This window comes from Platichthys flesus, chromosome 5 (assembly GCF_949316205.1).
Source record: "Platichthys flesus chromosome 5, fPlaFle2.1, whole genome shotgun sequence".
Lineage (NCBI taxonomy): Eukaryota > Metazoa > Chordata > Actinopteri > Pleuronectiformes > Pleuronectidae > Platichthys > Platichthys flesus.
In genome coordinates, this window is record NC_084949.1 from 8,390,611 (window position 1) to 8,417,591 (window position 26,981).

Sequence of the window (26,981 nt, forward strand, 5' to 3'; positions counted from 1 at the left end):
CTCTCCCCTTCACTCATCTGCTCTCTGAAGCTGTTGCTATTTATCTGAACTACCATAACTACACACACTCATATGCAGACAAGTCAAACCCCCCCCCACTCCCACACAAACACCCCCACCCAGCTTTTTCCTACACAAGTCGGGTCAGTTTACCCTGCTCTGGGGTCTTTGGTGTGGCCTGTGTTCCTGGGCCATGGCTAGCAGTGGTGGAGGTGGGGGATGCTTGCCAACAACAGAAAGTGTGTGTGTGTGTGTGTGTGGGAGAGAGAGAGAGAGAGAGAGAGAGAGAGAGAGAGAGAGATGGAGGGAACATGTGGTAGTAATCTGGTTGTTTTACTGTCTGGCTCTGCTGGTGAAAGTGTTGGGCAGGGGCTACGAGCGGTCTGGATCGTGTCAGAAGCCGCCGGAGTCAGGTTACTCTGACAGACCCAGACTGGGAGAGTGTACAGTGGGGGAGAACGGGAGAAACAGAGAAGAGGGAAAGAGAGAGAGACAGAGATGAGGGGTAAACAAACGGGTGAAAGATGGGGCTGGAAAAGGTGGAGGACTTGTGAGAGCCAACCTTCTGACAATTTTAATAATCTCAGTGTGTAAACGTGTGCAAAGCTCTGTTATATGCATGTGTGTGTCTGTTTGGGTTAGTTCTGTGTGTGTGTGTGTGTGTGTGTGTGAGCGTTTGCATGTTTGAACCCGGGCAAGAGGGCTCCAAAAAAAAGACGACCACTTGAACTAGCCCCAGCTGAGAAAACAAATGGCCTTGACTCCGTCTCACCCTTCACTCCTCTTCTTCTCCCCTCCGTCTCACCCTTCACTCCTCTTCTTCTCCCCTCATCCAATTTTCATCTTTTTTCCTCGACGATGGGCATTTAATCAAGTAAGGGAGCTAATCAAAGCCAGAGAAAGGCTCCTGAACCCTCAGCCATCTCCTCCTAATCCTGAAGCTCTGCTTCTCATTTGCCAGTGACCTAGAGGACCAGACTTGTCCACTGAACCCTTGCCACAAGGACACAAGGACGAGTTGGAGAATTTAGCGACTAGCAAGAGGTTACGCTTAGTGTGCTTGTGTGTGTCCATGTATATAAATCCATATTTTAAGTCGGAGTAAAATGAAATGTCAACAAACCTCTTCGACTTTAGAGTATAAAACAGGAAGAGGACGAGATGAATAGGGTTCAGGAATGAGGGAGTCAGGGGGAGGAGTGAGGAGGAGAGCGAAGGAGATGAGCAGGGAGGACGTAGGAGGCACACAGGGTCATGGGGGTTGAGGTGATAAGTCGCCTGCTGGGGAATTAATAGGGAGCAGATGGCGCTACCTTTACTTAATGTAGGGTTGTGGATACAAGGGGAGAGATTTATCAGTCTGTATGCGAACGGAGTCTGCCGATGGCTGGCGGGCCGACTCCCCCACCTGAGGAGGATTTAGCACATTCTTGGTTCACTGTGAACCGGGAGGTGTCTGTGGAATGGCAGAAGGTCGCTGTCAGAGAAAGGGATTTAAAATTGGCAAATGTGTGTGTGCATGTTTCGTTTTTTTTGTTAACCATGATGTAATGAGGGTTTCTGAGGGGTTTGCATTTGTTGCTTTGAATACCCAAGGTCCTCTTGTTATTGTATTCTGTTTTTGATTACAATCAATTGCAGAATGTTACTTTTTCTAAGATCTTAATTTTTCGTCTTTTTATCTTTTCACTCGATGAAACCATTATCTCTCAGCTTGTTATAGATAATTACACTGTGGAATCAGGAGTGATTTCAAACTCAAGTGGATACTGAAGGAGTATCATGTAGAATGGAGTATAAATAATAAAGTTTTTGATATCAGAACAGTCACAACATGTCACTACAAGAAGATCACACAAGTAAACAAATAAAAGAGAGCTGTGGACCTGAGTTTTCTTCTGTTTCATCCCCTTGACACACCACAATTACAGAAAATGGTTTGTCCAATTGACATGGTAACATCTTACCAAATCAAAACAGCCATTTTTGGACGTAAAAGGCTTCATTCGATGACCTGTACCACTGACTATGTAATGTCTTCCTCAACTTGACCCAATCCCAGTGGATCCAGAGGCAGCTGAGTGGGCCTATCACTCTTATCACTTTAGTGATAATGGCTGTCACATAAAAAGATGACCTGGTGAACTCCACAAATGCCAGAGTGGCCCAATTAACAACTATGCATTTCATACAATTTGCAAAGGGCAAATGTTCCCAAGCTGTAATTATGTACTCACATTGCCCACCTCGGGTGACCCGCCAACCAGTCTTGACGTCCGTCCGTTGTAGAGGTCGCCATGACATCGCTGGGAAAAACACAAAGAAGAACTGAGCTGCGGGGTCTATCATTGTGTCCGTAATTGGTCAAGTTCTGCTTGTTACCTCGTGGTGAATACATAATGGGTAGTGCTGATTGCGCCGTGTGACAGACAAGGAAATGTCACTGTGGGGGATGGATGTGGCGTTGAGTGGGCTGCTGTTGGTTATGTCTACAGTTAATCGTAACTGCCTCTTTCATCAGCACGGATTAAATGGAACAAAATGTCATTGTACAACTATTTTAAGACCACAGACACCTTTGATTTGCTCCTGGGTGCGGAGGTTTGCTCTGCCCCTGCTGCCCCTGCTGCCCCTGCTGCCCCTGGCTGCCCAGAGGATGATGATTCCACGAGGTCACAGGCCTGCTCTCCTGTATCAGGCAGAAGAAAGGTGCCCTTCCACCAGGTAGTCACAAACACTCTTTAACTCTGCAGTGCCAGGGGTCACTGAGACTCACACCACTCTTACATGATGCTGTGAGTCTGGGGGCGACTCTGTACTGTATCTGTCATAATCAATCCTTTTGAAATAAATGTGTGGTTATGAAAAAATGATGCTGAAAGATTGTAATGGTTAATCTGTGTTCACGTGACATACTCAGATCTTTGCATAGCTTCCTAATTGTTATTCTAACAACCTTAGTAAAATATTCCCCAAACAGATTAATTGGACATTAAAGGGGAATCATGAGAGGCCTTCTTGCTGAGCCATACATGAAGAGATTAGAGCCAAAAGCAGTGCAGCCCTATACATTCACTGTACAAACTGTTCAAGTGCCCCGACTCCCCCTCATGCCAAAGTTTACAGCTTTGATGAGCAGATGAAACAGAACAAACTCTCCTTCTGATCATGAAAAGAGTAAAATAAAACACTTTGAAAGGGAACTGCTAGAAAAGAAATTGGATAAACCTGTGTTCTCTCTAATTTTGAGAGTGATACAATTTTTTATCACATTTGATGGACGCCAACAGGCAGCAGAGTTTGTAAACTGACTCAGCAAATCTGAAAAGAAAATGAAACCTTTGCGTCCCAGCAGCCTCCTCAGTGGGAACCAGTCCAGACATAATGGTCTCACTCTTCGAGGCATCAAACTTGCTCAATTATATATATAACTATATCAAAATAAAAAGTTTAAAATGTTGAGTAGCTGGACATAATGGGATATAAAGGATGCATTTCTCTCACGACATAATAATCCATAAGAGTTCAGCCAAGCCATAATAATGAAAAATAGCATAATGAAAGTAGCATTGTATATGGGTGATGGTTGAATGGGTGATTAGTTTAGACTAGCACAAATAGGAACAACAGGGGGAAACAGCATGCTTGGCCTTGAAGGTTAAAAAAGTTATCCTAATATCACCGCTAATGTCTTGGGTGTGAGGTGGATGTTTCACCCTATAGGCTTCCTGGCCAGGCCAACACTCTATCCCTGATTCTAGTCTTAATGCTAAGCTGAGCAAGTAACTTATTGGCTCTTGCTTAATATTTAGGGTACGGATCATGGACTGTTTATGAAGATGGACAACACGAGAAACACAAAAGTGAAGCCAAAGTGTCTCGATTGCCACCTGGTGGCTGGCTGCAGCATAGGCCATACATCCTGTCTTCTCCCAAAAAATTATAAAAAAAAGTTTAGTTCTTTCGACACTGATGGACATCTTTATATCATCTTAAGTACAGACCTGATTATGGTTTTAAATCAATTTTTTTCATCAAGAAGGCAGACTATTCTTCTGATTACCAATTCAAGATGAACACACTTTTGAGTGTCACCTTTTTATATTTCATATTATCGCTGCATTGTATATGAGCTATTCTTATTTATACGTTTTAATGTAAAAGTCTATAATTGTGCAAATGACAGACTTCAACTAGGAACCGTACCTTCACCGGTTCAGTGAGATGACTTGTCTCAGTCGGTTCCAGGCTCTCCTGGTGCTGAGGTCCAAGAGATGCTGCTGTGAGGCAGGCCCTCCCTAATGTCTCTGTTGCCTGCACCTGACCCCGGTAGCCAGCAGTGGCCAAATTTAGTTTGGAAACGTGCCACCATGGGAGTGCCGACAGGCCCATTAATCAGCAGGAGTCCCACCCCCCCCTCTGCTCATCCTACGGGTCAGAGAGGGAGCAGCGTGCACACACATACACACACACACATACATGAAACACAACTAGCATCATGTGAAAGCACTGTTCATAATAACAAAGACATAACACATGCTGTCTAACAAAATGTGTGCTCAAACTTGAAAAGCACACTGACAGCACCTCCTTTGCATGCACACACACGCACACACAAACACAAACACACACACACACACACACACACACACACACACACACACACTCACACACGCACACACTCACACACAGCTGGTCACGGTCCTCCATCACTCCCAGTCTGATCTGGTCTCATATCCCAGGTCTATGCTTTCTGTCTGAGCCAGGTTTTCTGGCAGCCTGGGGCCCCGGTCGAAGGGGTTATCCACACACAGCCACCCTTGGCTGACACTCATACGAGTGATGCACACATACGCAACACCAACCGACACAAAGGCACGAGCGCGCTGAATGACCCACACAAAGATGAAAACACACAGAACATCTGTAACATATGATGGATCAAATCGGTGGGTCAGAGCAGGAGAATCCATAGTTTTTGGAAGAGCAGGAAAGATGTGAAGTGTGAAAAAAAGACTTTAAATATATGTGTTACAAGGCCAGGTTGAATGTGACATTTATTACTATGTCTAAGATGAACTCAAAGTGCTCTCGCCTTTGGGAATACACAAAAGAGACGGTTACGATGTCCAACTTTGTAGAATTCCTCATATCACATATTTCTTAAAATTCAAAATGCAGCAGCCTGGGTGAAGCAGCAGCTAATTGACTTGTAATCAGTGTTTACTATCTCGCAATTAACGCTCAGAGACAATGAGATCAGAGGATGTGGCACCGGCAGAAGGCATTTATTGGGCTATATCCCCGAGGTGTGGGGAAAATGCCAGAAAGTAGCCGCAGAGAATGTATCTGTCAACTGGTAAGCATTTATATGCAGTGTCACTGGTGCACTTATCCTTCTAATGTGAAACTCTGCGGGGAGATGAATGGTGGGATTGGGCGAGATTAATGAAGGTTACTAAAGTCCCCAGATGTTTCGGTGGTAATTAGAGGCCTTTGTTTATCAGGAAAACAAGTCACATCAAGAGCAAGGCATTCATTATGATTTTTCATAATCTTAATAATTCAAGTGTAGCTGCTTCATTTTGTTCCCAATTTATCATGCTAATGTTATGAATAAATCTACATAATTTGAACTGTGGCTGTTGGATCCAGCCGGCAACAGACTTTGAAAAAGCAAAACGCTAGATTTCAACTTTAAACCTTTTGACGCAGAATACTTAAATCAAAGGGTCAAAGTTCAAGGAACATAAAATAACGTAAGAACCCTTCAGAAGGTACATTGTTTTAGAGCTTTACTAACTTGCAGGGATGTTAATAATTAACCTTCCTCAACATTCACTCTTAGGAACCCGACTATTCAAGGACCAGCAGGCAGGATGCTAAAAACTAAATTTAAATGTCCACTTGACTGATATTATCACATTCCTGAATATGTTGCACCAGACATTTTCATCCCCTTAAAGCACAGAAATCCACTGGGAGCTCAGAGGGAGCTGTTTAACTTCAGTTAGACAAATTTACATTTAGAGGTTTATCTGCTTTTTAGTCATTCACAAGGTCATTCCAGCACAGCGTGTTGTCAGCGACTTCAGCCGGACAGTGCTCGTTGCACTTTCTCTCGCCCCAATTGTCTTGTCAGAAATCAATTGGAGATCACAACGTGGTTTTGCAGCAGGAGGTCAGTTCTCACTACAGCGTAAATATTTCATCCCGGACTCACGTCAAGGGGCTTTTAAAGATGTGTGCTGGACCATGCTCCCCTCTCGCTGCCCTTTGAAAGTGACAGGGTTTGCATTTTAGCCCACTTCAGGACCAGGTTAAATCAATTAAAATCTATTATTCATATGGCAGCACAGGGACCCCACTGAAAGCTCCTATAATTTTCAGAATAGAAAGAATAAAAGGAACCGGCGTTGAACTTTGTCTCCTTAAGTTTTCAAGAGAAAACACGGAGCAAGCGAGCTTGTTTTAGAACTCAAGGCTCGAAAATAAAATTGCTGCCGCTGGAAACGTGGCGTACGAGGACAAGACTTGAGTCATGTGCCTGGGAGGGTTTTTTCCTAAGATGCTCTTAGCCTTCATATGCTTGGTGAATGAATGCAGAATTGTGTTGCAAGGGCTTTCATGATCAGGACCTCATGTGCCTGTGCAGGATTCGTCCAACACTCATTTGGTTAAAGATTGGCTCCACATTTCAGATTGCAGATAAATACAGCCTCACTTAGGCTGGAACATATCATCTTTACCACCAAGCTTAAAGCCACCCTCACAAGGTCACTCCTAACAGCCCTAGTTGTACTCTCGAGCATGGCAAGCCTTCTCTTATTGTTCGACAAAGTGCAACCCCTTCTCCCCGTTGTGAGGACGATTTCGTGCTGTATAGGCTCCATATATGGCAGCTGGGTTGTTTGGTCGGATAATGAGTGGAGAGGAGTCAGAAGGAGGGAAGTCATTAAGACCTGCTCACATATAATCATCCCCAACACCATCACCATCTCGCTGTCCCCTTTTTTCTTGAGCGTCTCCCTTTTGCTCTCCTTCTCGCTCTCAGATGAAAGGGCCTTCTCGGGCTGCATGGCGAATGAAAATGATAGAGAGGCTGATCAAAAAGAAAGAAGGCAGGAGATGAAAAGTGGTTTTGAAGTGGTTTGCCACATTAGTCGGCTTCCCCCCACTGACCCTCCAATTTAAGCAAACAATACGTTGACTCGGAGCTTGGGTATTCATTGAGATGGAAGTGCAGCTCACGGAAAATAGGTAAAAATTAGATGGGTGGACAGAGGGAGCAGAACAAAGTTAGAGACAAGGATTGTTGTACTGCGTTACGAAAAGGCGACTTTGTGTACCGTCCTCTGTTCATATTTTTTTATGAAAAGAAAGAACTTTTGTATTTCTCATTTGACCAAACATTATGATTTGGTCATGGGGGGGGAGAAAGGTTTTGCATATAGTAGCACATGTAGCTTTGTGTGTGTATTAGCATGTAGCAGAAAACAAGAATTATTTGTTTAACAACCAACTCTGTGGGGCAGAGCGGGGCTCTGAGCCAACTGCTAACATTAACCTGCTAACATGCTTGTTATAACATGTACCGGTGTAATTACCAGCGTTTCTTTTTCCAAGGTGAATTTCTGAGTAAAGAAGGTAAACTTGTGCATTTGGAACGAGAGTCTGCACAGTAGTGATCAGGAACAGAGCTGCGGTTCTGAGGTCGAGTCCAAACACATGGTTGACAAATAACAAGGGGGGTCTCAGCTGCCAATCATAACCTCTCACCCAGTTTTCACATCATCAAATATGTCATTAAGGCAGATTTTATTACCTATATTGCAGGCAGCAACTGGGGCAATCAAATGCTTTTTCTTCACGTTAAGGGAGCCGTCATGTCATCCATCTTTTTAAGCAATCCATAATGCAGAGAATCTTCGATTGAACACATTGATATGAAAAATTACAAATCACTCCTTATGTTTAAAGGACTGTAGGTATGGTCACTTGTATTGTCCTAATGATGATACTACATACAAGTCAGAGTGTCAGGTAGGTGAGTACAATGCATTCTTTAAGGGGAATTAATCTTTGCACTCAATTTCCTAGCAATTCATCAACAAATCGTAGCGCAGTTTCACTTAAAGCTACCAAAACCTTACAAAACAAAATCATCAGATTATTATCTAATCACTGGATGTTGAAATTTTCCCCTGGATAAGTGGTGACACTTAATAACAAAACATTTATTAGTAATATATACCAAAGTCATTGTAATACTTTCAATATGTGTTGAGGTGTTGCAGCACCAACGTGCTTGGCCAATCAACTGACAGTATAATATTGCCATCTCCAGAGCCGTGTGTGTCTTTGTCTTTTAAGACGTGATGTAAACACAAAGCTGCCAGTATTTGCATATATAAGCAATGTTTGTGTGCATGATCTCCACTTTTAATCACATGCCTTGTTTACATGCAGGTGTCGTTTGCCTCGTACCCCCCCCCCCCCCCCCCCCCCCCCCCGGGGCAGTATAAGTAGGCGACTGCTGTAAATGGACTCTCACTATCACTTAAGATGGCGTAACACATCAACCAATCACATGATCCTCTCCCCCTCATATCCTCTGGGCTCAGCTGGTACCGTGGCATTATCAGAGGAGCCAAGCAGCCATTTATACAAACATACACACGTACTGTACTCACACACACACACACACATACACACACACACACACACACACACACACACACACACACACACACACACACACACACACACATCACCTCCCTCATACGTGGCTTCAGGGCCATTCCGGGAATGTCAAAGATGGTTTCACCCTTTGTATGTCTCCTCTTTCACCAATGCTGAGCGATGGTGGCCTGCATGGTTTGAGATTGTCATGGCCCAGAAAACCATTCTGGGTGACTAAAATGTAATAAGGCCATCTAGCCTCTGAGGGTAGAATATGATGCCAGCAGAGAAAAGTGGTAAAATCCTGCACTGATGGTTGTCACTTACCGGAGTGTCAATTTCAAAATGGTAGAAACAAGCTGAAAGATGTGGTGTCCGAGTTTAAAACGTAAGAGAAACAGACACATGCTTTCTCAGAAAGTCTCCGATTCTCAGCCTCATTTAATTTCATCTTAAACCTGGTACTGTGAGGCTTGCTCTACTTAAAAGGTACTATCCACTTACCCCAGTAGAGTAAGCATATTGTTTCTATCTAATTGACACTAAGCTCATGGCTATTACCATGTCAACACTGGATTACTGCTGCCTTTGAGCCTGTGGAGTGGTTGACTTGGCCCACATTCAGGCCTTGTTTTCCTTTCCACTCTGTCGTCTGCTGCTCACACACACAGAGTGGGACAAGCTCGCATGCTCACATGTGCACACACACAAAGCACTCTCTCCATCTCCCTCACATGCACACACACACTCGCCCTGTCTTTCTTTCCATCCCTGACTCTCTCCCGCTCACACACACAGACACACACACATCCAGACACACACCCCATGTTTCAGCATTAGACAACTGTTCCAAGGCCAATTTCACCGCCGCTGAAAGTCCCACTCTCCCAGAAGCCCCTCTGGTTCAGAGGCTAGACCGGCTAGCGATTGGCCGGTCAGAGGCTAGTCTAGTTGGTGATTGGCCAGCGAAGGCCCCTGGTGCACAGTGACAGTAATTAGCACACGCCAACCATTAACAAACACAGATTAGGAATGAACCCGTATGGCAAGCTGCCATCGCCATGGTGTGTGGATGTATGTGTGTTAAGAGTGGTATTCCCCTGTGTGTGTCTGAGCAGGTCTCATTTTGGGGTTTTGTGTTTGTCTGTATTCAAGACTTGGCACGTGCTGCTGTCTTTTTTTCCCCACTCGTGCGTTTATCAAACCTGCCAGTGTGTGTGCATGCCCATGAGTGTATCCCTGTTTGTGTGTTTGTGTTCAGCCTCATTTCCTCTGTGCCTGCTGGTCAATTTTGACATTTGGAAAGAAAGATGCTGTGCATTCCCCACGGCTCCATCGTTTCCTGCACTGAATTAGAGATGGGGCTATGATATGTGGAAATGATTTTTTAAACGCCACGATCTTCGTTTTCGCTCCCTCTCTTCTTTTCACACTCTCGCTCTCTCAGTACCCCCGACTCCCCCGTACCCCCCCAACCCTGGCTGCTGAATCCGCCCTGCTGTGTGCGCTTAATGAAAGATAAGAAGGGTCCTCCACCACTGACACTGAGCCACGGACCCTCAGAGGACTGCGCTAATCTGCTTGGCTCCTAATGGGGGCCACTTTGTGTCTGCTGAGGATCATTTCATATCAAACAAATTGTGTCCTGTGAAACCCATTACGTTTTGGGCCCTTTGGAGATGCCTCGCCCTTAGCTGACACATAGAGGACATCTTCGCCCTGACTTTTGATGCTGTAAATATTTCTTAAGATGGTCTTACACAAGCATCTCTTTTCTTGTCAAAGATGAGCTCTATGCTTCTTTAGAACCTGTCCGCTCTTTCATTAACTAGAAATAGGGAGCGAGGGGGCTTGAACCAGCGAGGAGGAAAACAGAGGGATAAGAATGTGGGAAATGGAGGATGAAGGGATAACAGGGGGAGCGATGAAGGGTTAATGAACTGGGATTCTCATCTTACATGTCTTCGGTTTCGTAATTGTCTCTCTGCATGCGGTCTTGCAGCATACGCCCTTGACGTCAGAGAATTCCAATAATGTTCGACCTGTTTAGGAAAATGTCTTTACTTTGTTATTTACATGTAACGGCGGCCTTAAGATTATGTCATGAAAAGGTGCTGATGATGCAGAGCTCACAAATCACAAGTCTGCTGCTTCGATGTAAAATGTAAGTTTTTCATTTTAAGAAGAAAATATGGTTTAAGGTGGTGTAAAAAAAGCCATCATGAGACAGTGTGAAAACACCATCACAGACAACATGCTCCAAATACATCTCCCCTCGCCCTGCAAAGCACAACTGCTATGGTAAGCAGCAGCAGTTGCAACACATGTATAGTAAAATTCTATTTGTATTGACAATAGTGTAATCTGCCGGGACAGTGTTGCCCCTTGTGCAGGTCATCACTCTTAATGTTTACGTTATGTGTCGGCCCATATGCATGTGTGTGTGTTTCTGTGCACGTCCGACAGTGTGAGCTTTTATGCGTGCTTGTGTCTCTGTGTGTATGCCATCAGTTCTGCGAGGGAGAAAACAGGGAGGGGGGCGGGGGGGGGGGGGGGTAGAAAATGATCCGCGGCCGATACATATGAAACAGGAGGGCTCATACATAAACATAGCTCCAAGGCCCCGGGGCCAGGCAATCTACGAGGCAAATTGCTCACCAGTCAGCCATGGAGGCCGCACTGTTTACTATGCATGAGGTCTCGTGACATGCTTTCAAGCCGCCCCTAAAACAGGACGACTGGGCCAGTGGTAGCAAGGAGTTGGCTTTTTCTATTGCCATGGTCTTCTTTTTCCTGTGAAAAATATGTAGTGGGTGGAGAAGGGATCATCGCTTTACTCTGTGGAGCTGTTGTATGTACAGTAGATGCTGAGTGAAAGGCAAAATATGGGTGGGGAGGATGATGCCCGCCTGCCTGTCTGTGTGTGACAATGTGTTCATCTAGGTGTGAGAGTGGAGTGAAAAGTGGTGTTTGTGATGGACCTCACCGGTGTTTGGAGGCATTTTAGACTTTATTGACAGCAGATAGTAAAGATGGAAACATGGGGAGAAAAAGATGAAAGGCAACAAAGGCTCAGGATCAGAACTGAATGGTTGATGCTGCATTTACACAGCATGTATCTTCCCCATCAGGACACCAGGGGACCCCATGCCATGCTGTTGTTTGTGACGGAGAATGTGGAATTGCTTGTTTGGTCTAACAAAGCTTTAATAGTAGGAAAAGTAGGAATACATCGTCAGGTCTCCATCCAAATGTATCACAAATTTTATTAGAAGGTGCAACAAGATATATCGTAATTAAATCAGCAATTGTAAAAGCATGTGGATGTGATGACAATATTAGAATATAACAATATAACTGTGGTTTTACATTGCTCTCAGTGCACTCAAATAGAAACCTAGGTGATAATGGTCCAGATTGAACATGCATGCATAGCATGTGAAGCGAAAGAAGGAGAAAATGGAGTGAGCAAACACTGAGAGAATGTACAAGTGCCAACTGGTGTATGTTTCATCAGTACAGGTTTTGCAAAGAAGCAGTATTTATGTTAATAATATAAAAGTAGTGCATTCATATCAAAGTCATTACCATCTCCACATTGGAAGCCACATATACTTCACGCATGTTGTAAGATATTCACAAAGGTGATTTATATTGCATGGCATTTTTGCTTTTACACCATCTTTTCCACGCCATCCAGATATAAGAACCTTGAAATGTGACATTTTTAAATAAGGTCTAAATATCAAATTGTTTGTTATGTGCAAATAAATATGCATAATAAAAAGACAGCTGGAAACACAGTTTTTTCAGTCAGGATTAATATTTAATTTCCTTTTCTAATTCCAAGAGATAACAGGAGCATGATCTAATACTAGTTTTCTTTCTAAAGCACCATTTCGGGGAACGAACTAAGTCAAAGCTTCTCACAATAGTATGTATTTACTTATGTGCAATTGAACTGAATTGAGTAGAGATGTTAACATGTAAGCAAGCCGCAATAAGCCAGGGCCACAGCTGCTGCAGGCTGCATTTACCAGCCTGGTATCCCAGGGGGAGCCCTCCTCAATTCAATTCAAATCTGCTCGACCCCTGGGGTCCAAGTTCAAGTTCAAAGTCAGGCAGCCGTGGAACCAACTGGAGAATTGCCCACCCACGAGTCGCAGCCAGAGTGGACTATTTTAACTATGAGATCAGGACAAATCCAATACCAGGTCTATTCAAATGTCCTTTAGAAGAATGTCTTTCCGCCTCTGTCTGTCTCTGTGTGCGTGTGTGTGTATGTGTGTGTGTGTGTGTGTATGTGTGTGTGTGTGTGTGTGTGTGTGTGTGTGTGCGCGCGTCTGCATCTGTGAGTGTGGAGGGCTAGAGGGAAGACTACTGTCACATTACAAACACCTTTACTGCCCCTCTCTCTCTCTTTCTCTCTATCTATCTATCTGTCTCACTCTCTCTCTCTTTCTCCCTCTCTCAGGCTATAATTATGCTAATGGCATGTATATAGCTGTGGCCCCGGGGGCTTGGGGCGTATTGAAGGCTCCCAGGTCTTTCTCTCCTGTAACAGTATTAGGGTGCTATTGAAAAGCAGACGGCGGGTGAGAAGGGGGGGGCAGGATAGAGAGATAGCGCGGGGTGGCAAATGGGACATGACCACCGTGCTCTCTGTCACGACGCCGCCCATTGTCTGGCCAGAGAAAAGGGCCTCCGTCGCCACTGGGACAATAATAAAGGAGCAAGAATGGACTGTGCATATTAAACAACACAACGGACTGCACAGACCAACCTGCATGGCTGCGATGAAGGGGGGGGGAAACAGACAGAGAGAGAGGCGGGTGTAAAAAGGAGTGGGAGGGAGTGGTAGACAGAAAAAGAGTGGATGATGTGAAAAGCCACAAAATGAGGCTGAGGAACAGAGATAACTCTAAAAAACACAAAAGTGTTGTTTTGTTGCTTTAAAGAGATGACACCTGCTAATGTCATAGGTCTACTTCGGCTTACAATAGAGAGCCAGAGAGTCCCCATGGCACTGCTGGGCCTTCTGCTGCTGATTCTGCAACTCACTGCAAATTCTCACTGGAGGTTTTCTTTAGCAGACTCTTTAATAAAGTGAAACAGAATTTGTGGTTCTTTACCTAACACATACCATTACATTTGGGATACAGGAGATCTCAAAGCCCCCTTAGCCAAAGACATGCATAAAGATATAATATGTAACAATTCTTCATTAAAATGTCTAAAGATACATGACCTATTATATTGATGAAAAAATTGTCAAACAAATGATTCCAACTAATGTTTAAAGTCAGAACAATCCAAAATTGTATTCAACGTTTCATTTTTGTCTTCTTTTATTTGCATCACATCCACTTTACCCGGGACTTTGTCTGTCTCTGTTGTAGCATCCGGGACAAACAACACATGACAAAGGAAAAATACACAGCCACTCAGCTGTTCCTCCCTTGGATCACGTAATGATCAGGATTGGTCATTGCCGTTTGCTGTGTAACATGAATCAAATTTAAATATATTACCTAATCCCTTATCGTGATTTATGTCGCCTCAGGTATATTTTCATCTGCAATGGTGATGAACACATGATCCCACACTGCTTCATGATTTCATCAAACTAGGTCTTTTGTTATTATTTTGATTGAGAGACTCCTACACTGTTTTATCATCTTGATCCCTAACTTAATGAGATTTGCTTATTCATGAATCCTCCGAAGGACATGATGAATTATCTCTGCTGTAAATAATGCGTAAATATAATGGTTTTTCGTTTGCTCTATCATCAGTGATTGGTGCTAACAAATTACCACTACAACTACTTTCAAATGGCATAAACATGGTATTAATGATGTAATAATAATGCCATGTTCGTATTCTTGAAATATGCAGTCCAAGGGATGAGTAACCATTTCAATACTTTATCACATGAAAGGTTTTAATAAGGACGAAAAGATATTGTATAGTTAATAGGTTAATTTTGCATTTAATATTTATCTTTTCACACATGGTCATTAGACTAAAAACGACGTCAACAAAAAATAAAAGGTTAAGTGAACCAGAAGTTTAGAATACAAATCAAAATGCAATGTGAAGCGCTTTACAGGAGACAGACCGAACATAGGAAGTAAAAAATTAATAGAAATTACTTTAATATATTCAGATATGGAGACTAATGCATGACCAAACAATCAATAATAGAAACAGATAGATAATATACATAATTAACACTGAAAGCGCACTAAAAGGAAATAGAACAAGATAAATAATAATTGTAAACAATAATGTCCACAGTGTTTGGACCTACCTCACTGTCAAAGCCATGTCTAGACTGGCTGTGTTCCACTGACATTTCTAATGTTGTTCTTGTAAGGACCTAAAAACTGAAATATGACATAATCATTGCTTTTATTTAAAAAAAGATCTTCCCTGTCTAAACTCGATAGAGTTTATATTCCAATTTCAGTTCTCCATACAGTGCCTGGGATTATAAATGAGGTTTTCTTAGTTCTTGAACAGAACCCTCTCTACTTTCACTTGGCGCACTGTACCCGTCCACCACAGAGAGTCCAGACATCAGATCCACTGACACCTCAGTCATCCAGTGCACACTGTAGGAACCAGCATCCTGTGTCCTCCTCCCTGCACCCCCCCCCCCCAGTCCTCCTCTCTCTCTCTCTCTCCCTGAGTATGTTGAGAGGTGTCAACAGTAGAGGCGTGGGTGTGGGAGGCTCTACCATGGTTCACGGCTATCGCATGTGCCTCTGCGGCTATGCAACGTGGGTACCATCTGTCCACTTGTCACGCGGAGCGCTGCTCTCTCACTTTTTCGCTATCTCTCTCTCTCTTTCTCTTTCTGCATATCTTTTGCCTCTCTCCTTTCCCTCTCCCGTCCCTTAATCCTTCATCTGGGTTCCTGTCCTCTCTTCAGTCTCATCTCCGTGTACACGGTCGCTGCACCGCTGCAGTGTGAGGTTATCAGTTCATTAAAGAGAGACAGAGAGGTGTGGGTATCTCTGAAAACACCTGCCAGGTTTTTTTTCTTTTTTTTGTCTAGTATAACTTCAAATGATTTGTGATGAACGGGGACCCTAACCACGACACTGCCGTCAGCACAAACCTGTAACTACATCTCATCTCTTTATTGTGTTTTCCCTGTTTGAACTGGATAAATGGGAAGTGCAGGCAGAGCAGGAGAAAGGCTGGAGTGAGGAGACACAGCAGCACCTCTCACAGACCAGTGAGTGGCAGTGTGCCACAGTTAGACCCTCCTCCACTATTGTGTGGCACATGTGCATGTGTGGTGAAAGAGGGAGTGAGTAAAAAGCTGCAGCGTCTATCTTTTTTAATGTACTGGTGTGTGGGTGTGTTTCACGCATGTGTGTATTCTGCTTTTATGTGAATGTGTGTGTGTGTTTGCACCAAGTCCTCAGATAGACAGGCAGACAGGCTGTGGGCAGTAGCCAACTAACCATAATATTGTCATTAAGGAATTCAGCAGATTAATAGCCTTAAATACCTGGAAACGTCTTAAGATCTAGTGTCTTTAGCTTGTAATTTCCTCTGTGGGTCCTAAGCACTAAACCCGCTGTGTTGTTCTTGGCGATTCTCGGTCGGACCAGAGAACAGCGCACAGGCACTGATACCTTCCACTGGGATCCATTCTCCTCTGCATTTGATGGAAACCAAAAAAGGCCCTTTGGCCGGGCAGGTCCCATTATGTCTCAATGACAGAGCCCGGGGGTGAAAAATGCTCTGCTCTTTCCTCACCTCACCTTGGGTCCCAACAAAAAAAAAAAAGAAGAAATGACATATGCCCTGATAAACGGAGGAGGGAGTGGCTTAGGAGCCAAATTGAGGTCAACTTGTTTGTGGCCGGTCTGCACTTTGTTTCAGCTCAAAAGACTTTTTCTTAGTTGTGAATGATCAGAGCTGTTTTCTGACTTCACTCACTCACTACCTTTTGTGAGCGGGCAGTCATCACACCCTTCTATTTTTCATCACTTGGACGACTACGAGTGTTAAGCGAGCATCACAGTGGCCACAGGCGCAAATGATTCGCAAGTTCAGAGCCCCTTTTGCTCCCTGTCACATTCCCACCTCATGACCTCATGACTGGATGTATGCATTAAACAGATGTGGCCGGCTACGAGGGGCCTGAAACAGGATAGGACAGCCTATAGCCTCTAGGCTGGTCCTCTCTGGCCTTGAAGCCCGGGGCCTCTGGGTCCAGAGGACAGGATACACAGGAGATATGTGTATTTGTGTGTGTGTGTGTGTGTGTGTGTGTGTGTGAAAGTAAAACCTCTTTCCCACATGCGAGCCATAAATGTTGAGGCAGTTTTCCATGTCAGTGTCATGTGAGAACAGCGAGTTAAGATGCTGCAGCTTGTTCAGAGAAAGAGAAGCAATGTTTTCAGACAAGAGGTCATCATTTTGTCAAGTGTAACAGTTACTCACTGAAAATAAGTGACAGGACATCCAGGACATTTATTACAAAAACCTGCTGTACTCCTGACACCCTGCACACTACCACACATGAACATTTCACAAACCTACACCAACGAATTTGTGCATATGAGAATAATGTGTTGAGTTCAAGTCCAGGTTGCCGCTCACTCCATTTATGCGTGAAAATCAGCTCAACTTTTAAAAGGCTAATACATATTAAATGAGATCATCTGCTCTACTTGTTATATGTTGGGCCGTAATTCAGTGGCAGTGGAGCTGAAGTTGCCACTTCACTGTGCGCTGCTCGGGAACATTTTATTCAAAAGGGGTTTCAAATTACAGTCTGGATCTTTGTCATCTGAAAAGCAACAGGAACATAAGTCAGATTCAAGATTTACGCTTTCATCTGCATCACCACGAATACTTTTGAAAAATGTGTCCTTTCTATCCTGACTGTTTTGCAGACTCAATGCAGATTAATTCCACATTTGAGACCTTCTTACCTGCACAATGAAAGGCAGCTCCTTCGAGAGGTTCCGTCTGTGAAAGTGCAAAAACAGTGAGGAGCCATAGATAAGGTGTGATCTAAGAAATGGATGAAATATGTGATGACAACAGACTGAAGCTGTACCATGCTGAGAGACCCATGAGTGTTTTGCTGACAAAGTGATGAATTTTGTTTGTGAGAGCTGCTCCCCCGGAGAGACGGCAAATGTGGAGAATCACGCACTCACAAGAACTTAGTAGTAACTGAGTGCATTTACTCTGGGACTGTACTTTAATGTAATTTTGATGTGATTGTACTTTGCTTTTTTTACTCCACTACCTGTCATAGGGATATGCTGTCGTTTTTACTTCACTACATTTATTAGCCAGCTTTAAGGCACTTACTTGGTTTGGTCGAGACCTTCAGACTTTTCAGTTTTTTCTGAACATATGAAAGGAACCGGTTAGACCAGGGTTCAGACCAACGAACCAAAATGTTGTTCTTTAGGTCTCGGTCTGGATCAAACGGATCCATGATTCGTTGGGACTTCCTGAGCAATTCCAGGAAGTTTAGGAACATTAAACAATAGAAGAAGAAAAAGAAGCCGAAGTAGGATTGCTTGCAACTCGCCTCTGATGAAAGAACAACGAGGATGTTTGAAAAACATGGATGGTGACACTGGTAAAGAAATTACAATGGAGACAAAAATAACTGGTTAGTTAATTTTCTCCCTTCACACAGAAAGACGCTACCCGTTAAATTGAAAACACGCCAACGTGAGACACACACCAATTAAACCAATCAATGTCGAGTATAGTTAGACGCAGCCCACGTAGATGATGACGACAGGACGAACGTATCTCATACAGAAATGCTCCCTAAATTACATTGTAAATTAAAAAACTAACTGGATCCAATATGTACAATGCCCTTAAATTCTAGTTTCTTTAAGACACGTAATTTACATGATAACATATAAAGATTTTAAAATACATCAATCACATTGTTAAAGATTAGACGCCTTAAACCTTTTTGTCTTCTGACACCCTACAAAATTCAATGTGTCTATTCAGGGTTATTGGACGTTTTTCATAGCTGTACACAGGGAACTGCACTGGAAATGTTCCTTTAATTTCTCATCTAAAAGGCGTCTTCGGTTGTACCTGACAGATGAGACAGATCCGGATCAGGGAGCAGATCCAGCAATTGTTTTTACTTTCTTTGACATTGTGAGATTTCCACATAGTCTTAGACACACTCAAGATCCATGAATTACTCTGGGGAGTAATTCATATTTATGAAGGTGTGAAATTTAGTGCATTTCGAGTTAATTTAAGGGGACTGTTGGGGGCCTTGGCGGGGGTTCCTGCGCTCTACTGAGTGGCCTTCAGTTAATGTTCAAATCATATATCATCTCACATATTTCTCAGAGTTTAAATGAAAAAGTCACAAAGTTTTAGAGTTTTCTGTTTATAAGAACTTTTTTCTTCTTTCCGCTCATCAATCATCCCGCGATCAGATTCATCTGGTGTCCCTGTTTATTAACCTGAATATAAACCTGTAATTCAAACCAGCTCCACTTCCAGCAGCAACAGCAGTAACATGCTGTTTACCCATCATTTATATCAATATATCAGTCGGAGGGCTCAAACCAGTACTTTTACTTTAAAGATTTGACTGCATCTTACTGCTAATAGGCTACTTACTTCTATAAGTAATAGTATTATATTGTCAGGCGGGACAATTGGTAATTTAAATATTTTACTTAAGTAAAGGATCATAATTTGTCTTCCACCACTGCCCATTTGCAGCCGTACTCCCCTGTGTGTCTTTTAATAGACACATCGCTCCACAGAGTCAAATAAAATAAAAACACAATCAGCATAAAAGATGGATAACGTCGCACAATGAGTGCATTTTGAGCAGCCGCACACTGGGCCCTACTGCAGCAAGTTTTGTTGCCCGTGCTAGCAAGGGGAGCTGCCATTAGTGAGACTGTCAGCGACCCAGGCGGTGCACTCTAACTAGCCCACAGCCTCAGACCCATCTATTCTCAATATGCCACATTTTTATTCATTTTCCCCCCAAAACCTGACATTGCAACCTGATGATGAACCAGCCCCATTATTTTCTCTACGCCAGCAGGAAGAGATAGATCCCCCCGAACGTTGTGCCTTCATAGAACCAACATTATCCCTCTATGTCAGAGGTGGGTAATATCGTGGCAGTCTGGGAGTCCAGAGGTGCATACAGAATGATGTCATTAATCCTCCAGGGCAGTCTCTATCTCTCTCTCTCTCTCTCTCTCTCTCTCTCTCTCTCTCTCTCTCTCTCTCTCTCTCTTTCTCTCTCTTCAACTGGCAATGCCGAAACACAGCCCCATTTGCATGCTGCATATGTTGCCAGGTGGCTCTGTGGGCTGCTGGTACAAATTAGATTTCCTGACAACAAGGTGTGAATGGTGGGATCTGGCGGTTTAGTTATTTTTCATCTTCTTCCTGTCTCTTTTTTTTTCCCTTTCTTTCTACAAACAATCCTGTTGTTATGCATGTCTTTCGTTGTCGTGCAGTACATTCATATATTGCAGATTATGTCCTTTCCAAAAACTGGTTATTTCTGAAAACAGCTAAAAGACATGTTTTTTGTTTTGGTACCAAAAATGACAATTTGCAGAGATGAGGTCTTGAAACGTGGAAGATATTTGACATCAAAACAGGAAACAGAAACTTGGATCCCTTCTCCTTGTAGTCAACAGTGTTTTCCTCTGAGGTATTAGAATCTTGTGAATTACTTAAAGCCCCGACTGGGACGAAACACACAGTTTCACTAAAAGGTGAGCTATTGATAAAAAGTGCGATCTAAAACAAGGCCACAAACACAATCAGCCGTGGTTATGACTTCAGGACATTACATTGACTTGCACTGATTCCTGGGAGACGTTCTCTGACTTAACCATAGTTAAATCTTCCCAAACTCTAACTCTAACCCTTACCCTGACCTAAACCTAACCTCTAAACATGTCTTCACTGTGAAAGTCAATGATTTACATTACGGGGACTGGATTTTTGCCCCAATAAGGAAGACAAATCCCCTTTAATGAGACAGATTTACGTGCCCACAACATGACTAATAACTGGCCCACACACACACACACAGAAAGAGAGAGAGAACCAAAGCCTTCCCTTTGACCCTGCATGGTAAAGGACGAGTGTGGAAAAGAAAAACCTCTGAATGGGAGCTTAAACTTTTCCGAATGAACTTGAAAGCTGAGAGCCCTGTGCTTGTCTGGACTCTTTCGACCCTAAGGGGTAATGACATTGTCTCTGTCGGTCTCCATCCGTGAAACCGTCCTGGATGCTTTGAAATGGCTTTACCCACATTGTTTAACAGCACCTTCTAAACACAAGACCGGAATCCATGTCTGAGCGAAGGATAACATTAGCATCCCTTATATTTCTTCATGTGGCCAAGGCCTTAATCTCTCTGGAGACAATGAGAAGTGGCATCAAAGCGCCGACTGTGTTCATTTGAGTGTGTCAGCACTCATGCATGTGTTCATTCAGAGGCTCCAGCCTCGTTTTCCCCCAAATTCAACAGTCCACTATCATTGATCCGTCCCTTCAATTAGTGGCCAGGTTTGTCCCCAATCAATTCCTATCTCGCCCTCCCTCCTCTGTTCCTCTATCTGTCCATCTCTCTTTGCATTCCCCTTTCTTCATTTTTCACATTACCCCCTTGTGTCCCCCGTCCCCCCCTCACACGCTCGTACCTCACACCCTAAGGTCTTGGGGGTCACTCCCTCCAAGGTGATTCGTAAACAGCAGCTTGCGGAGAAATCAATACTTTATCAACAAGCCACAAGGGGTTTTTGCACTTATCCTATATGATCTTTGTGCTAAAGGCCTCCGAGCATCCATCTCCTCATCGGGCCCACTCCCTAAGCTCTGTTGCTAAGACAATCAGAAGAAAGGAGAGAGGGATGAAGGGAGGAGGAGGAGGGGGCTGGAAGGAGGGAACGGAGCGAGGCGAAGGGAGAGGGGATTGCGCGGGGTCTCGAGGCTCGCTGTTAGAGGAGGGATTTGCTGCTCCGCTGCTTTTAGCTTGATCTGCATCTGATTAAGGAGAGAGGGCAGAGTGTTGTCCTTCACCCCTGTGCTCCCCTGTCCCACCATTATGTACCCTGGCACTGAGATCCATCATCCACCTACCACCGGCCTGGTTGCCACAGCCAGGGGACTTATTAGACCGGCCCTGCTCTGTTCAACAAAGCCGCACTCTGCATACCATGAAGGGGAAAAGGCTTCTGCGGTAGCGCGCTGTATATTTCCCATGAATCCCAATGAAGTGACAAGGACACATACATATAGATAAACACATTTGTCTATATGCTAGGACAGCTGTGTTTGCTAAATGCACTGGGTTATAAATCGTCTCGTACTTCTCGGGGCATTGTCTTTGCAAAATCGTTCACGTCTAAGTGGCCCTTGAGGGACAGATAAAGTACTAGAAGTGAATGAACATTACTTTGTGCTGATGACATGCTCCAAAGGTTTCTCTCTACTTATATATCTCTAATTGATTCTAACAGTACTTTTTTTCCTGCACTTTCCCTCCTAAATCTCATATTCAATGATTTATCTCAGAGGTATTGCACAGAATTCTATCTCTCTAATTGAGCCAAATCATTTGAAAGGTCACAATAGCCATTTTCAGACATGAATGCCAGCAAGTGTCTGGAAAATTAGGGTTCAAGTATTTTCCAGAGTTTACCTTTCACATATATAAAAAACAGCAGGGTATTGTGGAAGTGAGACCAACCAGGGGAACAGAAAAATGTCAGGAACATTCAGGCTGTGGATGGCGTCCAGGTAGAGCATGGATTGGGAAGGACATGATGTTTAAAATCTGGGGCAGCTATCAGACTCCATTTTTTCATCCTGAAATAGATGTTTTCTTTCGGATTTTGTCAGTTTTGCATCCACTCACTTGCCGGGGCATTTCCGACATTTTCCTGATGCATTCTCACATGGGTTCACTCCGACATTTTTGGTACATTTTACGAAAAAGTTCCTGGGTGGGACATTTGCGGCCTCACATACAACCCCTCTAGAAAATGTCAATGCGTTGTCACATATATCCATCCATCGGTGGTCAGAGAGTGTCTTTACCTCTCAGCAGAGTCTTTCGATTTTCACCTATGGAGCTACTCTGTGTCCTGAGAGAAACAGTCCACAGGTCACATGTCCTTGTATGGTAATCCTGCTCTTTTATTGGTGGTGGTCTTTTTTACAAAGACTTTGACAGAGCAAAAGTCGGCTTTGAGGGGTTGCATAGCTGACGCTCCTCTTATATACTTGTTCAATAAAGTCTGAGTGGGTCCTCAGACTTTATTGAACAAGGATATAAGAGGAGCGTCAATTCCAAAATAATACGATGAAAATCAAATTAGTTTAAAGAAGAGGTCATCAGAGAGTAAATGTATAAAACTTTGCAAGATACAAAAAGTGGAATGATAATTTAATAAGGTTAGGTCTGGTTATGTTGGTCAATTAGTCTTAAGGGTTTAATTATCAATTCAAACTTTCCGAAAGCATTGTGTCTCCCGAAAAAATCTCCTTTCTCAAATGTTTTCAGACAAGTACGAATACGTTCTTTACATGCATCAAAACGATGTTAAGTCAGACATTAATTCGGCCGTAAATCACCGGGCTGTGGACGATCGTCTCGACGCTGTCTCGCTCCCCATGGGTCTCGTCCAATAAGCCTGCATCAAACCCGACAGACTGAGAGTGAAAAGTGGAGATGCTCGGCATGTGCAAACATCAATCCTAAATTTCCAGCCTCAATACCATCATGACCTTGGTTTGGAATGACATCTATTTGCTGGCTGGCTGCACACATCTCTTTGCAAATTGTATGGGCCAGGCTAATTTGTTTTTATGCACGTTTAGTCAAGAATGTGATGCCACGTTAGCTTTCGGGAGCGCCGCCAGTGTGGTGCGAGGTTCAGAGTGACAGACAGAAAAAGGGTGATTGAGGATGATTGCTCTGCCGGTTGTGTTGATATATGAAAAGAAAGACCCAGTGAACGCATCCTGGAATGGGTTCATGGCAGATTGGAGTCCTTCTGGGACCACCTAAAGCTGAATATCACCATCCGAGCTTGGAAATAAACAATGACCTTTAAAACCCAAATCCGAGAGTGAAGGCAGGTACTGGAAAGTAGCTTAACAAACCCTAAAAGTAGTGTATACTTCATTGTGTCATAAAAAGCTGGGTAAATCATTTCTAAGCGTGAATCATTCAGAGTAGAGGGAAATTTATTGTCAGAAAAAATGCAGTAAAAAAGAAGCCTTGTCGAGTGTCTGCAGAGCGCTCTCTTGACCCGCCAGCGAAACCATCCGTGTGCCCCCACCAAACTGAAATGTAAACACGGTTCATGCAGGAAAATATTTGCCTTCTTCAGAGCTGGATTGACCTCTCAGCTTTACACAGTCAACCTCAAGCTGCTGTTTTATTATCTCCTCAGCATAAAATTCAGTCTCAGGTTGTGCTGCCCTCTTGCATCATTACCACCGCTGTCAGTTTTTCAAAGTGAGGCCTATAGTGTATGTGGTAATCAACACAATGCCTTTTCATTCACAGGGAAACCTAATGAGCCCACACACATGACCTACAGTAAACTGATAAGGTACAGTACACTGTGAGCGCACACACACAATGTTCTTTATCATATGCAGGTACACACAGTGCACCCCCCCCCCCCCTCTCCCTACATGTCCTCCTATGACCGGGGCCCCTTATCTGGCTGACAAGAAGCCATCTTCATATTACGTGACAGAAATAGTCCCCATGGCTCTCACATGCAGGGTGCTGGGACACATGCATACAAGTGAAGACTGTCCATAACCTGAGACGTGTTCTTTTCCAAATGTCCTGCACATACACGTTGGGCTACGCAGACAGTTCAGGGTGAGGAGGGTCACAGGCAGATATGGACCTTTGCACACACACACACGCACCTAAACATGAATGCACATGCATACTGTACCGACACACACTCTTGCACTGTACTGTGAGGACTGTGCCAGCGTGTCTGCAAATGTTCCATACCACGGACATAGTTCACATACTGTCAGTGTCTTAATGTTACATATGACCGGAGCATGTTCACTGCTCAACATGCTTCCCACTGAAGTTACAGAGCACGCAAAAAAAGAAGGAGCAGAGGGGAACAAGTTTATCCCTCACTGTCTTTACGTATTTAAATAAAAATATCATGTTATGGGAAATAAAAGGTAAGTTCACTCAAAAAACACAAAGTCATATTTTATAACTTATCCAAAGTGCCATGCAGCCGCTTTGGGTCGTTTTCCAATGCAGTGGTACTGAGATATCAGCCTTTGAAACATCGGCCTCCAGCCAATACAATGGCGGTCAAAGGAATTTTGTTTGTTCTGCTGAAGGCTATTGAAAGTTTCATATAAAAAAAACTGTAAAATCTCTTTCCATAAACAATGTCCTGCTTACTCAGGTCAATGCAGCAGTGGCAGAGGAAGCACACACTGAGGAGAGTGTGAAATAAATGTGCAAGTAATTCAATAAGTACAAAAAATACTTTGATCAAGTAATGTTGTGTAGAATGGCCCAGTCGCATCACAGCATGTTAACTGAAATATTGCAACTGGTAAAGATTTGCCTAAGTTGTATTATTACTATAGTATTACTTTACACACTACTGGTTAGTCTGTAAATAACAAATAATAATGGTAACGATACAAGGGAAATAAGTTAAAGCTACACAATGCAAGATTTGCTCTTGGCTATACTCAGGCTCCCCCTACAGGTGGGATGTGTAATCCACTTCCATAAATATGAGTTGTGATCAGAGCCTCCCAGTGCACATAGTTGTTCACACGTGCATTTGTTGACAAGCTGAAAGAGAAGAAGCTGGCAAATTAAGAAGCCAACAAAAGAAGACAAGGAAGCAAGTAGCCCACTCAATTATCGATGTTCGAGCAAAGTGTTTCAAATTACATTGAAGTGTAGCTAACTTTCTAAACCTCTACTGCCTGGCTTCTGATGATGCACTAGCAAGTCGACAATTTTACACCCAACATCAAGCACAGAAGAACACAAGACAAAGTAAACAAGCCACAGTTAAGACCAGACACTAGTTTGGCATCTGTCCTGCATCTGTCGGCATCTTTAGCTCTCCCCAAAAAACGTCAATATTTGCAAACGTTTTTTTACTTCACTTTCTCTTCTCGTCTTCTCTATTTCCTCCGAAATTGTCCTCTTTGGTTTCTTCTATGGCTCTGTCATGATGTCCACACTGAGAATGGTGAGCTGAGGAGTATAAAGGTACAGGAAATGGAAATTCCCAAGTAAAGTGCATCAAAAATTTGGTATAGTGCTTGAGAAAATATGAAAGCTTTATTATTTACTCTATTACTAATTTAAATTCCTATTTCTGACATAATAGCATTAGTCATAAATATATATCGTAAACAGCAGCTTGCGGGTTTGTTTCACATTTTGACTCTGTACGATATTAGCACAAACGCCATGTTTACATCTGAGCTCTGTTAAGTTATATTTATGAACCCCCAAGTGGATTCCTTCTGTACAGTTAATGCATCAAACCCCAGTATCATGTGTTTTAACTGCTGCATGAGGAAGTCACTGACACGTTCTCCAACACAATGTGAAAGCGTGGGATTCTCGTTTAGCACCGGTTGAGCATCGAGAGGTCTACGTGAATGAATCCCAACTTGTACCCTTTTGTCCTTGTGTGTGAGAATTCAGCATGATCTCAGGTTTGCAGATAATAGATGTCCTTTCATGCATGGGAGTCACGATAGCCACACACTGGCCGCCCAAGGCTACTCCTCAACCACATCAAGTGAGAACGTCCGGCCAACACTTGATTGAAACCGGAATGAAGAGATACACGACCATGTGATTCGGCTTCGGGAATGTGGTGCAGCTTCGATGCAATCTCCCAGACGGTGAGCTCTATCAGAAATATCAGATGTGCTTGTATGGCCGGAGGTTATTCCATAGGATTAGAAAGCTGCATTATCGCTCGGCAGCTTGAATGTGAAAATAGACCGTCCAGGGTTTAAGTGTGTGTCAGTCAGGCTCTGTCTTGTCATCCAGCACAGGCTATCAAAGATATCATTTACTATTCCAGACAACTTATGCAAAGGATACATGAATATTCTGATGAGTTCAGATCCATAGGTGGCATGATTCACAAGTTGAAGAGATGATACACGTGTGAGCCAAAGGAAGAAAACACATTTTCCCTGGTGAACTGCAGGTGACCTAACTTCTTGAGCTGCAGATTTGA